At 39.6% G+C, this 15,839-nt stretch overlaps 1 pseudogene; it reads right to left on the minus strand.

The window, feature by feature from the left end:
• Positions 1 to 14,374: 14,374 nt before the first annotated feature.
• LOC125517149 lies at positions 14,375 to 15,519 on the minus strand (annotated as a pseudogene).
• Positions 15,520 to 15,839: the final 320 nt, after the last annotated feature.

The following is a 15,839-nucleotide window of genomic DNA, read 5'->3' on the forward strand; positions in this document are numbered from 1 at the left end:
GCGGGCGGCGGAAGGAGAAGGGGAAAGGGCGCGGGCTGAAATATCCCTCCCGCCAACGGTTTCACCGCAATACGGGGCACCGTAGGGGCGAGGTGGAAACCCGCGTATTCGCAGGTTGGGGCCAAGATTTTGGCCCGCCCCTCAAAATTTTTGCGGGCCGGCCGCGTTTGCAGGTTCTGTTCGGGTGGGATTTTCCATGCCGACCCGCATTTTGGCGGTTATTTTGCGGGTCAGGGCTTTTTGCGGGGTCCGCTAGAGTTGCTATTAGGAGGAAAATTGTCCCCATCTAGGGGAGAGGCCATGTAAGAATAAGGAGGAGGGGGCTCTCTTCCTCTCTCTCCCAGTGGCCCCGCAGTGCCGCCGAGGCAACCATCATCGCGACGATCGTCCTCAACAACTTCACCGTCACCGACATCTTTATCACCTCCCTCCCTCTCTGTTGAGCGGTCCACTCCCCCACAACCCGTTGCAATCCCCTACTTCAACATGGTTCTGGATGCTATGAATTATTATATGATGATTTCTTGCATCTTTTATATGGCTGAGTAGATTATTTTTGTCCTATGGGTTAATTGGTGAATTGTTATGATTGGTTTGAGTTGCATGTCATTATCTTACTATCCTTTGCTGCCCATCATATGAGAGCATGTGTGGATCACACCTTAGTGTTAGTAGCATGTTGGTAGAACTATGCATACGGCAACATGAGTGACCGAAACCTCGCCACACCATAGAAATTGATGCATACGGGGTTGAAAGGCGACCAATATATCTTAATGCTATGGTTGGGATTACCTTAATGAACGTCTTAGTATTTGCGGATGCTTGCTAATACTTGCCCCATAGCCCCCTGTGCGCCTTCTGGGCCAGCCCATGTGGCGCGCAAGGTCCCCCAGTTTCTTTCTTTTTTCTTTTATGTTTCCTTTTTCAATTTTTAATTTCTTCTTCATCTCCGTTTTTTTTTTCTTTTTCTTGTTTTTGTTCACTGAATTAAAAAAAATCCATCTAACTCAAAAATGTTCATGAAATTGAAAATTTGTTCATCATATTCAAAATTTATGCACCATAATTTAACAAAATGTTCATCAATTCCAAAAAATATTCATCTAGTTTTTGAAAGGTTCCAATTTTCAAACAAGTGTTCTTGAATGGAGAATTTGTTCATCAAGTTTACAAAATGAAAAATGTTCATCTAATTCAAAAAATGTTCATCTTACTGAAAAAATGTTCACCGTAACTTTCAAAAATATTCATCAAATTCAAGAATTTCCATCAAACTACAAAAATGGTCAAAATGTTTTCAAAAATTTCAGCTAATTTTGTCAGAAAATGTTCTTGAATTGTGAATTTGTTGACCAAAGTTCAAAAAATGATCATCACATTCAAAATTTATTCATGTGATGATTTTTTCATCAATATCCAAATCCACGAACATTTTTTTAAAATCATGGACATTCTTTCAAATTCGTGAACATTATTCGAATTCAGGGACACTTTTTTGGCTCCACAAATTTTTTAGAAATTCACATTTTTTGAATTGTGGGAAGTTTTTCAAAATACCAAATTATATATAAAAGGAAAAAAATAACAAGAAAATAAGGGGCTCCCCTCTGCCACTCATGGACCGGCCCAAAATGGGCGCACTGGGGCAGCGGGGGTGCGCGGGGGTTCTCTCCCTGGCGTGTGTTGCACAAATTGGAAACTAGTTGACAGCATCACTTATTAAATGATACACTAATGTAAAATGAAAAACAACATTTTTCTCAATGAAAAATGTATAAATGTTGTTTGTGTCCCAGCCAGGGGAAAATCAAAATGGTCTCTTCAAAGGATATATTCCCATAATTTCAATGGGCAAATATAAGACATGAATTCTCATATTGTTGATGTTCATATTGGTCTCCTTTAGGAATAGCCTTTTGAATCATGTTTCATTTTATGGCCATTGAGTCTGTACGCTCATATTAACCTGGCATGCATCACTATGTATGTGCCTAGAAACAAAGTTTGGGTGCGATCTGTGTGCATTACCGCATGTATGCATAGATAGAGAGTTTGTATGCGAGAATACTTGGGATCCTCTAATTACCACGTCTAATCAAATATATCCTAGTATCAAACAATGTTCTTCTATAAAAAATAAATGTATTCACACACGCACACACAGGTGTAGGGAATTATTTACTTAGTTCTCATATAACTTATATTTTTTCCTTGATAAGATGAGTATATCTCTTTCCTAGTTACCCAAGCTTCCATATATGTATTTTATCATTGGTGGGATTATTTTCCGTAGAGGTGACATGAGCCCTGAGAGTGGCCTAAGACATCTCTAAGTAACTCGATTACTTGGAAAACATCTTTATTGATATTAGTTTATTAAATATATTTATTCAACATTGCATGGCTCAAGCAAGAGAACCAGCAATTATTTTATTGTTCTATACAACAACAGTTTGGAATTTGAACATTATGGGTCTTGCAATAGTGTCTGAATCGATGTTGCATTATACGATTACACATGTCTTCACACCTCGGGCTATTACAGGGATCGAGAGTCTCACAAACCACATTATGAACAGATTCTGCAAATGCAACATGTACACATAGATCAGACAAGATAAATTAGCAATGTGTTGACTAATTTGAACAATAGGAAAGTTCACAAAAAGTAGGGGTATAAAATGCCACATACCAGTGCCTGCATGGCAGGATGGGAAGGTAGAACACATCATGGAAAGCACCATGAAAGCAATAGCAATGGAACACATGATTATCGGCCATCCTGCACTGTTCTTAGCGAGTGCCATGAGGACAAAGAGATTAGTGTTTTTCTGCTTCTCCTTCTTTCTTATGTTCCCATGTGATCACTTCCTATATATAGAGAGCCACAATAACATCTTAGATAATGATCTCACATTAATGCATTTCCACTACCAATATTGTTGCCAAATCTTGCCGATTCAAGATAAATTTTGTTCGCTCTTTTATATGGATCAACGATATTTATTTCATATGTATTTGCATGGTAATGCTAGTATTTATGATGAGTCACAATCAAATATTAGGCAATGATCCTAGAGTTATATGAAATCATGGAGTGCTATTAATGTCGCAATATTAAAAGAAGAATACCTTTTTATATTTATACTTGAAAATGGCCAGTAAGTCTTTATCTTGTCGTATTTATGGGGATGGGTGGTGAAACCCTAGCTATTGATGATGCACTTATGTATCTCTCACTAATTAATATTAACATATCTTGCTAGTTTTAAATAGTTATAGCGTGCTTGTTCAAATAACATTAACAAAGAGACATATCTCTAGAGAACGACATAATAAATATAGTGCTTATATAAATTAATGAAATAGCACATGTGACATCTACTTATTTGAATATAGGAAAATATTAAATATTAAATTATTATTGTTCTTTTAAAGTGCAAGAGAATATAAATGCAATATTTGTTAAATGCATTGAACTGTGTGGCCCTTGATATTTGTAATAACAAGATATACAACATACAGTAGTATGACATAAATACAATATATAGAAGATATACATAGCCCACCATCAACTTAGAGGACATATAAATGCAATATTAGTATCAAAGATATGCTTGTCTGTTGTATAAATGCAGAATTCTAAGGATGACATCCTTCCTTTTGTATTTTAGCACCATTATTAATAGATAAGCAAAAATATGTAACACAAATTAGATTTAAAGTGAAAAGCGAATACAAAATAAGACGTGTGACATTATATGTCCACTAGAATGATTCAGAAAATCCATCTACACCATTGATGCAATTGTTATCTGATGTCAAAAAGATTGTTTAGACTAAAATAGAGGGTGCTAGCGAAACCAAGTTAAGGACAAAACAACTAAAGCTCCTTGATCTCTTTGTGTCCATGAGAGCTTGAATGACTCTTGGATGTAATTCCTTATAAGTTTATACCTTTCAAACACACGTGTTCAACTTTGTAGAGACACTAATTAACAAGCACCACACAACTATTCCGGTCATTTGACTTCCTAACAGATCGTGTGATGATAGGACATGTAGATAATAAAAGCTCTCTCAGATCCTGTGCAACTCTTTTTTTCTGTAATTGAAGTCAAGTGCAGGTAAATACTAACGAAAACAATTTGATTTCTATAAACTGAAATCAGCCAAAACAAATGCTCCAAGCATCATGTATCAACATTCTAATTTTGTACATCTCTTTGTTGGTAGTGTGCTAGGTTATTTACCCTGAAAATTTAAAGTAAGATAGTATCAAAGGTTGGATCATAAATTAACTGAATCTGGGGGCTAAGGATAATATAGAGACATATATACAACAAATCGTTTTAAGCAAGAAAAGCATTAGTGCTATGAAGAGGCGAAGTGCACGTAATAGATTGTATAACTCTATCTGAGAGAGCGCATTGCCGTGGTCATTAGAATAAATGAAAAAAATATAGGACATCGAGATGCTCACTACCATTTCAAAAATGTAAAATAATGTGACATTGGCGGCATCAAATGATTAGAATTGGGTTCAATCCACCGTCAATGTGCCGTGTGGAGTCCATGGCAATATTTTGAATAGGGACAAGTGCAAAGGATTGGAGATTGATAATTAGTATTTGTAGTTACACATTAGGTGGGTTTCGAGAGAGGCTGCACCTTCAAGATGAAAAAATGTAATCATTGGTGGACCAAAACCAAGTATGATTCCAAAGTGAATCTCAAAAGTTTCAAGGCAAGGCTTGTGGAAAAAGGGTTTAGACCATAGAGAATGAATCAAGTATAAAAACATTCCCTCGTGTGTCAATCAAAGATTCTATCAGAATCATCATGGCATTGGTAGCTCATTATTAGAACTACTCCAAACGGGTTTTAAAACAAAATTTCTAAATGGTGACCTAAAAGAAGACATTTACATGGATCAACTGGAAGGCTTTGTTGTGGAAGGGAAGGAACATTTAGCATGTCATCAAAAGATATCAATTTATGGCTTGAAGCAAGCTTCAAGAGAGTGTTAGCTTAAGTTTGATACGATTATCGAAACTTTTGGTTTCATGGAAAATGTCATGGACAACTGCATATATGTTAAATTTAAAGGCGGTAGGTTGGAAATTTTACGACTATGACAATAGGCATACATTGAGATAATATTGAAGAAATTCAATATGCATAAGTGTGTAGTCTCACTTGCTCCTATACTGAAGGGCGATAAGTTTCGGACATTTCAATGTTTGAGGAAGTAATATGAAACTGATCAGATGAAGTCGGTTCCTTATGCTTTAGCAGTCGGAAGCATCATGTACTCTCAAGTTTGTACACGCCTGGATTTGGCTTTTCTAACTGGAATTGTTGACAAATTCCAATCAAATCCAGGACCGAACAACTACAAGGCTGCAAATAAAGTGTTGGGTTATATGCAAGGAACTAAAGGTTTCATTCTTACATAAAATGTCTTGTAACTATGAAGTTATTAGTAATTCAGACTTGTTTTTCCAGGTGTGTGGATAGTAAGAAATCCACGTGAAGTTATATATTCACACTCGCGGGAGGAGACATATCATGGAAAATATCCAAACACACGTTCATTGTTGTGTCTATGATGCAAGCACATGTTTTGAGGCCACCGGGCAGGCTATGAGGCTAAAGATCTTTATTCCCGGGCTTAAGGTGGTTGACAGCATATCTAAACCAATTGTATTGTATTGTGATAATGTACCCATAGTTTTCTATACAAGTAACAACAAGTCAAGTGCCGCTGGCGAACACATTAATATCAAGTTTCATGTTGTGAAAGATAGAATCCAGTATCAAACAATTAATGTTAAACATATAAGAACGACACATATGCTTGCCGATGCGTGAACTGAAGGGTACCACCCAATAATTTTCGTGCATGTTACTGACTTGGGACTACTTGAAGTCTTATGATTCTAGAATAAAGGACAACAAAAATAAACCACTCCCAATAAGCAAAATGTTTTCCATTTCGAAATAGGATGTTATGCTATAAGTGTTGACGATCTGTGGCGTTTTGCTAGCTGTTGTCACACCTCACTTTGGTATATCATTCATACGGAGAAGGGGAAAATGTAGTTAAGCCTAACGATCGGGGGGATGTTGGTTTTATCTAACGGCTAACATGCCATTTTGATCTAACGACCTAACAAGGAAGAAAATAACATTAAGAGAGGGCCCCACACACCAACGTACGTGCACCTCATCTCTAACTAATGCGCCCTGATCAGGGGCATCCAAACCAACTCATGGTTTAGGTCCCCTGTTGCACGACACTATATAAAAGGGATATGGGAGAGAGCTGGGCCTCTGTGCGGTCATTCCTTCATGTCAGGTTCACTCTTCTCCCCATATTCCAAAACCCAAACCAATCAAAGGTTGTGCTGCATCAACAAGAAAACCTAGCCATCTCACTGCCGTCACAGAACAGTGCCGGTGGGGGCCTGAGGGGATCAGGACTCCAGGAGGTCGTCTACATTGACTATATTATCCCTTCATCTCGCCTACATCGAGCAGGCGACCATGCCAACTTCTATCTCCCGCGCATTTGCGCGACTAGATTCATATATATCATTATAACTATTATTTTAAATTTAAGATAGTCTTTAATATGCTTAATGAAATCATCTATGTCAAACAAAATTATAATAACTGTAATTTGTATAAAATGATAGCTAATGTAAGAAAAGTTTCATGAGACATTAACATCTTAATTTGTTCAATTGTCAATAGGTAGTAAGAAATTAAATCGTGAACACGTCCTTACTATGCTTTTCAAAATATCTTCCAAAGAATGTTCAACCTGATATTTAAATGTAAATAGTTATGTTGTTTTATATTCACACACGTCGTCATTACTGGTATTACAATTATATAGTGCAATATCTTGGATCTAACTACATGCTTATGTTTGTCTTGCTCTAACTGCGGTTGTTGGATGGCCAAATATTTATTCCATTTAACTCATCCATGTATGGTTCGATGTTTTCTAAAAAAAATCAATACTTTCTGAAAGTAGCAGTTGATATAATTGGTAGCTATATGCGACTTGATATATCATCAAAACAAATACAAAAATATTAGTCTAGAGAAGTATGTCTTATACAAATATTAGTGGATTTTTATAATAGCTCCATTAGAATTTACTGTTACTTTATTCGTGCCAGGTAAAACCATATACTGTGTAGGCAAGTACAACACAGAGGGGCCATTGATATGCTTCTTAGTATTTTTTTCCAGGATAATTTATAACCGAGAAATAAATCTAGAAATACACATTTCATCACCAAGTCTCATCATGTTCTATTCCCGGGATAACTCACAAACAACAAAGAAATGTAAATAAATAGACTTGTATTTACCCTCACCAATAAAGCTACTTATGCTAAAGGTAATTATGAATCTCTCATGTATTTTTTTCACGGATCATCCTTATTATCTTAGTTATGCAAAAACTAAATCTCATTTACATATATATTTGAGGAAACATTATTAGTCACGTTCTATACGGAGTTGATCTTTCAGTAGTATATGATGACATCAGAATGAGATCATTGCATGCATGCAATACAATTCCTATACGAATCGGAAAGCACATTGACGGGTTGGAGTTGTGTTGCCAAAGCACATTAGAGCACTTGTGTATTCCATGGACAGTTTTGTACACTTACATTTTCGTAATGTTTTCTTTACTAAATCTAAAATATTTTAGATAATTCGATTCTAAATCATACATGTTAATTTTTAAGATCAACGAAGCAAATACTTTTGTCTATTTGAAAGAACTTGGTGACATGTCCCTCCTATTTTCATAATATGATACATTTTCATATCCATAAAATAGAAGTTTCAAAAATTATACTCAAGTCGACTTTAGCTATTTATAAATGCTACACCATGCTCATTTGAAAACAAAATATTATAGCTTTTTTCTTGTTTCGGCTTTCATATATTAGACATAGACGCATTATGTGTTCATCCAGTAAAAACTATAAATTTATTGGATGAATCCGTGTGTGTTCAACCTTTTAATCATTACCACCTAGTTTTTAACTTTTTTTTTCTGCTTTGCTTCTGCTCGCCATAGGCACATCGGATCTGAGTACGAATTGGCAAATAGGTGACATTTTGAAAAGACCGTGAATGTATTTAAGCTTATTCATCATGTATATATTTGTGTATTAATGCCAGATATAACCTGTTGCCTACTAATTTTTTTAGAAGTGTTGCCACGCTGGTTTTCAAAAACAAAACATTATAGCTTTTTTCTTGCTTCTGCTTTCATATATTAGACATCAACGCATTATGTGTTCATTCAGTATGAATGATCTCTTTATTGAATGAATGCTTGTGTGTTCCACCGTTTAATCCTTACCACCTATTTTTTTCTCTTTTTATTCTTGTGTTGTTGTGCTTCTGCTCACCATAGCCACATTTGATATGAGAATGAATTGGCCGAAAGGTGACATTTGAAAAGCTGCTAACTGGATTTACGCTTATTCATCATGTATATATTTGTGCATTAATGCCACATAAAAATATGTAGCTATTGCACACTATTTTTTTATTTATGAGAAGTGTTGCCTGCCGCTGTTTTTCTAGGGGAACTGCTTTTTTAGGGGTGGCGAGCTCTTTGTGTGTGCTCTGTATTAAGACCACGGTTGGCAGGTTGGCCCATGTATACAGCGGCTGCCTTTTTTCTTTTATATGGCGCTGTCTTTTTCCTGGATTAGGATTCAAGTCGGACTTGATTACATGTTTCCTTATTGGCACATACACCATATATGATTCCTACACGTGAACGTGGTTGCACTTTCCTAACAGGTGTACATGACAGACTTGATATGTCCAACATAATGTATGTTTATAATATTTGTATGTAACATTTACATCTTTAAATCTTAGCCGTTTGTATCTAAAATTGATGTTCAAGATAATTTAATCTGAATGGACTAACATGATGGCTTGTTTGACTTCTGTTTTATTTATATAATAGATCCCCAAACCCTCTCTTTTTATGTGATTACGTGTTCTCAGATGTAATCACATACTACCCTATGCAAATAATCTAACATCTATTTGATTTTTGGCGCATAGGCCTCGTTTGTAGTATTGCTAAACTCACCTCCAATATTCCTTGCACGCCGATTGCAACCCGAGATGAATGAGTTCATCTCGCCACGCCAGAGCGTCTTTATCAAGAAAAGATCAATCCATATAAAACATCATGTGTGTGACTCTTAAAGCGAATAAATCATCGACCCTCATGCTAAAAATTAATGTTGCAATAGCTTTCGAGATCACATACCCTGTGAATTCCTTCTTTTATAGATGAGAGAAAAAACAACTCTGAGAGAAGGGAAGAGGAGGAGTGTATTTCTCCCATGGGCCGAAGGAAAGGAAAAAAATATGTTGGCATGCCAGTATACCGTATTACACAAATAGAGTTGGTAGGAAAACATGGATATTATTAATCTCAGTGGAGAAAAAACAAAGTTACAAGATGCCAATAGTAAAATTACACTATGTGGCCTACTAGTGTGGCCAGTCTAACTATGGCAATGTGTGCCCTGCTAATTCGCAGGGCCTCGGATGGCTCCTGATTAATTACTCCCGCGAATTACACCGTGAGATACCTCTAGTTTAGCCAGGTGGTCAGATTCTCTTCACGTTCACCATGCATGATGACAGAGGTGTGCGGGTGGTTGGTGTCGAAGCCCGTGCCCTCATAGAAACACACGATGCTCAGGACATAGCTTTTGCGCTAACCACGCCTGCCCTTGTCATCGTGCCTTGTCGGTCTTTGTGGCTCTGATGTAATTTGTGTCAGAGTAGCATGTGTACTGCTTGGCTTGGACTTCTCGACCAGTGGCGGAGACAAAGGGGGCGAGCAGGGGCCTGCCCCCCCTAACGATCTAGCGAACGTTGAGTATACGCTATATAATTAGCGATAGTGAAACGTACAGAATACTCCCCCCCCCTATCTTGACGTCAATTCTAGAAAAATGAAAAAAAGCCCATGTCAAAGCCCAATAGTGAAACATTTTCAGGTCCATGGCAACATCCAATTGGGCAACTGTTCTCTCTTGTGTCCTGCGCGTCGGGCATTATCTCCCGTGATTAGCGCGTGCGTGGATTCTTCAGGATGTAGACAATGACCGCGCGGCCGCCGTCCTGTGCCCTTGCCGCATGCCAGCCTCCTGCTCTTCCCACTCACTATCTGACTCTTACGGCGGCACAACGCACAAGCTGCTGCTCGTCGATTCTTCAGGATGTAGCCAATGAAACAGCAAGGTTAACACATCACACTTTCTACTAATCTCTATCAATTCACATCTTGTATCGTTTCGAACTTATTCATCCAATTTTTATTATTTTGGCTATGTGATTTGTGATGGATCGCCATACTAGGGCATACGCACCCGCAATCATTCTAGATTGGATCTGAAAAATCGGTGAGCAGTGACGGTTGCCTAGAGTATGCCAACAACGACCAGCCAATCTACTTCTACCTAGAGACAAAGGGGATGAGCAGAGGCTAGATTTATTTCTCTAGGTATGTGTTCTGGCAATTTTTAATACTTTTGCCTAATACAACAAAAAAAAGTTCTAATACAATTAGTGATGATTTGCCATTCAAATATTATTTTTGTGGGGATTTGCCATTTAAATATGTATAAATACAAGCTAGAAGCCAGCCATTTGGCTATACAATGATTGTTCTTTCCATATGACAATGTTTTGTAGCAAGACATTTCATGTCATGTTTCAGAGTAGTTTGATTATCACTTGGTCTACTCGGCGCATACGTGGAACTATTGACAATATTAACTATAGCTAGACAACCTGCAAAAAAAAAACTATAGCTAGACACGATCCAGCTGAAAAGAAGTCTGTCTAGACAAATTAAATGCAAAATATACTTGGATATATAACTATTGGATAGTTCGCGAGGGAAAAAAATATTTTCTCGCTCGGCCATCGTTTGGCCGCCCCTATGCCTGAATCCTGGCTCCGCCCCTGTTCTCGACGACATGCTAACTGCTTTGTTGGGGAATGCAAGGGCACCGATCGCGTGAGTAATTTTTTGAGAAGACCGGCGTCAATGAAACATAACGGAATAGATCGGTGAACATGGATCCACATACACCCGAATGAATAGGAAAACTAAATTTTTTGCAAATACAAATATTTCTGTTTTTTTCTTAGGAAAAATGGTCGAGTGTTCTACTCACTTGTGAAGTTTGGTGATATCCTGGTGTTCTATGCAAAAAGACATAATTAAATTGTTTTCGCCATGTTTAATTGAATGCATAAAATGTGTGTGTTATTTTCATAAATAAGGATTTAAAAATAGTATCCATGTAATTTTAGAAAAGAAATAAAAATAAATAAAAAACAAAAAGAGAAAAAAAAATAGAAACAAAGGTAGAAAACCGACATACTACTCGGGTCTTGTTTGAATGGACTAACATGATGGCTTGTTTGACTTCTGTTTTAATTATATAATAGATCCCAAACCCTCTCTTTTTATGTGATTATGTGTTCTCAGATGTATCACATACTACCCTATGCAAATAATCTAACATCTTATTTTGATTTTTGGCGCATAGGCCTCGTTTGTAGTATTGGCTAAACTCACCTCCAATATTCCTTGCACGCCGATTGCAACCCGAGATGAATGAGTTCATCTCACCATGCCAGAGCGTCTTTATCAAGAAAAGATCAATCCATACAAAACATCATGTGTGTGACTCTTAAAGCGAATAAATCATTGACCCTCATGCTAAAAATTAATGTTGCAATAGCTTTTGAGATCACATACCCTGTGAATTCCTTCTTTTATAGATGAGAGAAAAACAACTCCGAGAGAAGGGAAGAGGAGGAGTGTATTTCTCCCATGGGCCGAAGGAAAGGAAAAAAAAATATGTTGGCATGCCAGTATACCATATTACACAAATAGAGTTGGTAGGAAAACATGGATATTATTAATCTCAGTGGAGAAAAAACAAAATTACAAGATGCCAATAGTAAAATTACACTATGTGGCCTACTAGTGTGGCCAGTCTAACTATGGCAATGTGTGCCCTGCTAATTCACAGGGCCTCGGATGGGCTCCTGATTAATTACTCCCGCGAATTACACACCGTGAGATACCTCTAGTTTAGGCCAGGTGGTCAGATTCTCTTCACGTTCAACCATGCATGATGACAGAGGTGTGCGGGTGGTTGGTGGCGGAGCCCGTGCCCTCATAGAAACACACGATGCTCAGGGGACATAGCTTTTGCGCTAGCCACGCCTGCCCCTTGTCATCGTGCCTTGTCGGTCTTTGTGGCTCTGATGTAATTTGTGTCAGAGTAGCATGTGTACTGCTTTGGCTTGGACTTCTCGACCAGTGGCGAAGACAGAGGGGGGGGCGGGGGGAGCAGGGGCCTGCCCCCCCTAACGATCTAGCGAACGTTGAGTATACGCTATATAATTAGCGATAGTGAAACGTACAGAATACTTGCCCCCACCCCTATGTTGACGTCAATTCTAGAAAAATGAAAAAAGGCCCATGTCAAAGCCCAATAGTGAAACATTTTCAGGTCCATGGCAACATCCAATTGGGCAACTGTTCTCTCTTGTGTCCTGCGCGTCGGGCATTATCTCCCGTGATTAGCGCGTGCGTGGATTCTTCAGGATGTAGACAATGACCGCGCGGCCGCCGTCCTGTGCCCTTGCCGCATGCCAGCCTCCTGCTCTTCCCACTCACTATCTGACTCTTACGGCGGCACAACGCACAAGCTGCTGCTCGTCGATTCTTCAGGATGTAGCCAATGAAATAGCAAGGTTAACACATCACACTTTCTACTAATCTCTCTCAATTCACATCTTGTATCGTTTCGAACTTATTCATCCGATTTTTATTATTTTGGCTATGTGATTTGTGATGCATCGCCATACTAGGGCATACGCACCCGCAATCATTCTAGCTTGGATCTGAAAAATCGGTGAGCAGTGACGGTTGCCTAGAGTATGCCAACAACGACCAGCCAATCTACTTCTACCTAGAGACAAAGGGGATGAGCAGAGGCTAGATTTATTTCTCTAGGTATGTGTTCTGGCAATTTTTAATACTTTTGCCTAATACAACAAAAAAAAGTTCTAATACAATTAGTGATGATTTGCCATTCAAATATTATTTTTGTGGGGATTTGCCATTTAAATATGTATAAATACAAGCTAGAAGCCAGCCATTTGGCTATACAATGATTGTTCTTTCCATATGACAATGTTTTGTAGCAAGACATTTCATGTCATGTTTCAGAGTAGTTTGATTATCACTTGGTCTACTCGGCGCATACGTGGAACTATTGACAATATTAACTATAGCTAGACAACCTGCAAAAAAAAACTATAGCTAGACACGATCCAGCTGAAAAGAAGTCTGTCTAGACAAATTAAATGCAAAATATACTTGGATATATAACTATTGGATAGTTCGCGAGGGAAAAAAATATTTTCTCGCTCGGCCATCGTTTGGCCGCCCCTATGCCTGAATCCTGGCTCCGCCCCTGTTCTCGACGACATGCTAACTGCTTTGTTGGGGAATGCAAGGGCACCGATCGCGTGAGTAATTTTTTGAGAAGACCGGCGTCAATGAAACATAACGGAATAGATCGGTGAACATGGATCCACATACACCCGAATGAATAGGAAAACTAAATTTTTTGCAAATACAAATATTTCTGTTTTTTTCTTAGGAAAAATGGTCGAGTGTTCTACTCACTTGTGAAGTTTGGTGATATCCTGGTGTTCTATGCAAAAAGACATAATTAAATTGTTTTCGCCATGTTTAATTGAATGCATAAAATGTGTGTGTTATTTTCATAAATAAGGATTTAAAAATAGTATCCATGTAATTTTAGAAAAGAAATAAAAATAAATAAAAAACAAAAAGAGAAAAAAAATAGAAACAAAGGTAGAAAACCGACATACTACTCGGTCTTGCGCAGCTCTAATCCACGGGGTAGTGAGCTAGAAAAGAGCCCGGCAACATGCATTGGCCAGACAATGTTGATCATCCAGTTAGCTAGCAATATCTGGACCATGTAGAGGAGCTTGCAAATACAAACTGGTTTTCCTTAAGCCCCGATTCTTTTTCGGATAACAGTGGTGTCTAAGTAAGCTTATGTGCTACAATACAAATAAACACTGATACTTGAAATCACCAGTTCCTTTTTTACAAATATACCTTGCTAAAGACTTTGCATTATACAAGTTCTTATCACTCACAATGAACAATAGGTAGCGTTTGGTGAGAAGAGAAATCCGGGAGCACCAATTCGACCGGAATCCGTCGGAGAAGCATGCAACTGATGATTGAGCCAAAATCAATAGAACTGGACGTTGGACCCGTAGGCTTTGTCCGGCCGCCAGTAGGCCGGGATGACATTGTTGGCCACCAGCGTCTTCCCGGAGTCGCTGGTGATGCGCATGGAGAAGGGCCCCTGCAGCGGGCGGCTGGTGTCCATCCGCCAGATGGATCCCCAGGAGCGGCGCATCGGCTCCCAGGACCCCGTGGGGCGGCCGTTCTTGGTCTGCATCAGCTCCATGCGGACCACGGTGCCGTCGACGTTGGCGTACTCCACGAGCACCGCGAGGTAGTTGGGGTTGGAGCCACGCTGGACGTGGAAGGTGACCTTCATGCCCGGGAAGTTGCATCGCACCCTCCTGAACTGCATGTCGATGATGCCGGCGTGGCGGAGCTTGTCGTTGAGGCCGTTCTTGGCCATGGCCCCGAACGCCGTGCCACTGAGGTCGAAAGTGGTACCTGGCCACGGGGTAGTAGTTCATGTTCGGTGATGACACCCTCCTCGGCTGGCCGGAGCAGGAAGGGTTTGTTGGCGGCGACACATCGGATCTGGATGAAACACGTATAGGTCAACGATGCATACTTTGCATGCACGTGGTAGGTTTGGATTTGACCAACTAATTTAACTGACACTGTCGGGTGTCAGATAAGTAATGCAGTATAGTACGTACCTCATAGCAGCTGCCGCAGCCTGCGCCACCGTCGAACAGAGGCTCGTTGCCGCAGGACGTCATGGAGGAGAAAGGGTACTGGTTGACGTTCTTGAAGCCGCAAGCACCGCCTGCAAATCCAAATGGAGGAGAACAGCATTATTACTATGTAAGTTGGCACTGCGAACGTGATGCATGCAAATTTGTATATATGGGCGTACCGTTGTCGTTGGGTCCGGCGCCGGTGGGCGCACCGTACCAGGTGGCCTTCGCGGGGAGCCAGCCGGAGTTGTAGGATCTAGCGGCGGAGGTGTCGTAGTTGGCCGCAGAACAGACGGACGTGACGAGCACGGAGAGAAGTGCCACAAGCACAATGGCAATGTCGTTGGTGGAGACGCCAACCATATTGGCACTAGACAGTCGTACTACTCCTTTTTGTTTGTTTGTTTGTTTGTGTTGTGATCTTGTGATGGCTGGACGGAATGTCATTGCCAGGGCATTTATAGGCAGGCCAATGGGCAAAATGAGGTGGGAACGACGAGTCGGCGCATGTTGCAGACTTGCAGTTGCATCCGACGAGACGGCTACGCGTATGGCGTGTTTAGGGCTCCAAGGTAACATGGCTACGGAGGGAATCATGGAGGAATACAGGCACCGGCCGGTTTACGCGCGTACATACGACTATATATAAAATCACACCTTGGCGGTGATCGCAAAGCATCCGCTAATCATTTGGGGGTGCACAAGTCAAGTTGTTGGTTGCAGACAAAGTCAGACCATCGTCATGCCCTAAGATCAGGCCC

This window comes from Triticum urartu, chromosome 6 (genome assembly GCF_003073215.2).
Source record: "Triticum urartu cultivar G1812 chromosome 6, Tu2.1, whole genome shotgun sequence".
Classification (NCBI taxonomy): Eukaryota; Viridiplantae; Streptophyta; class Magnoliopsida; order Poales; family Poaceae; genus Triticum; species Triticum urartu.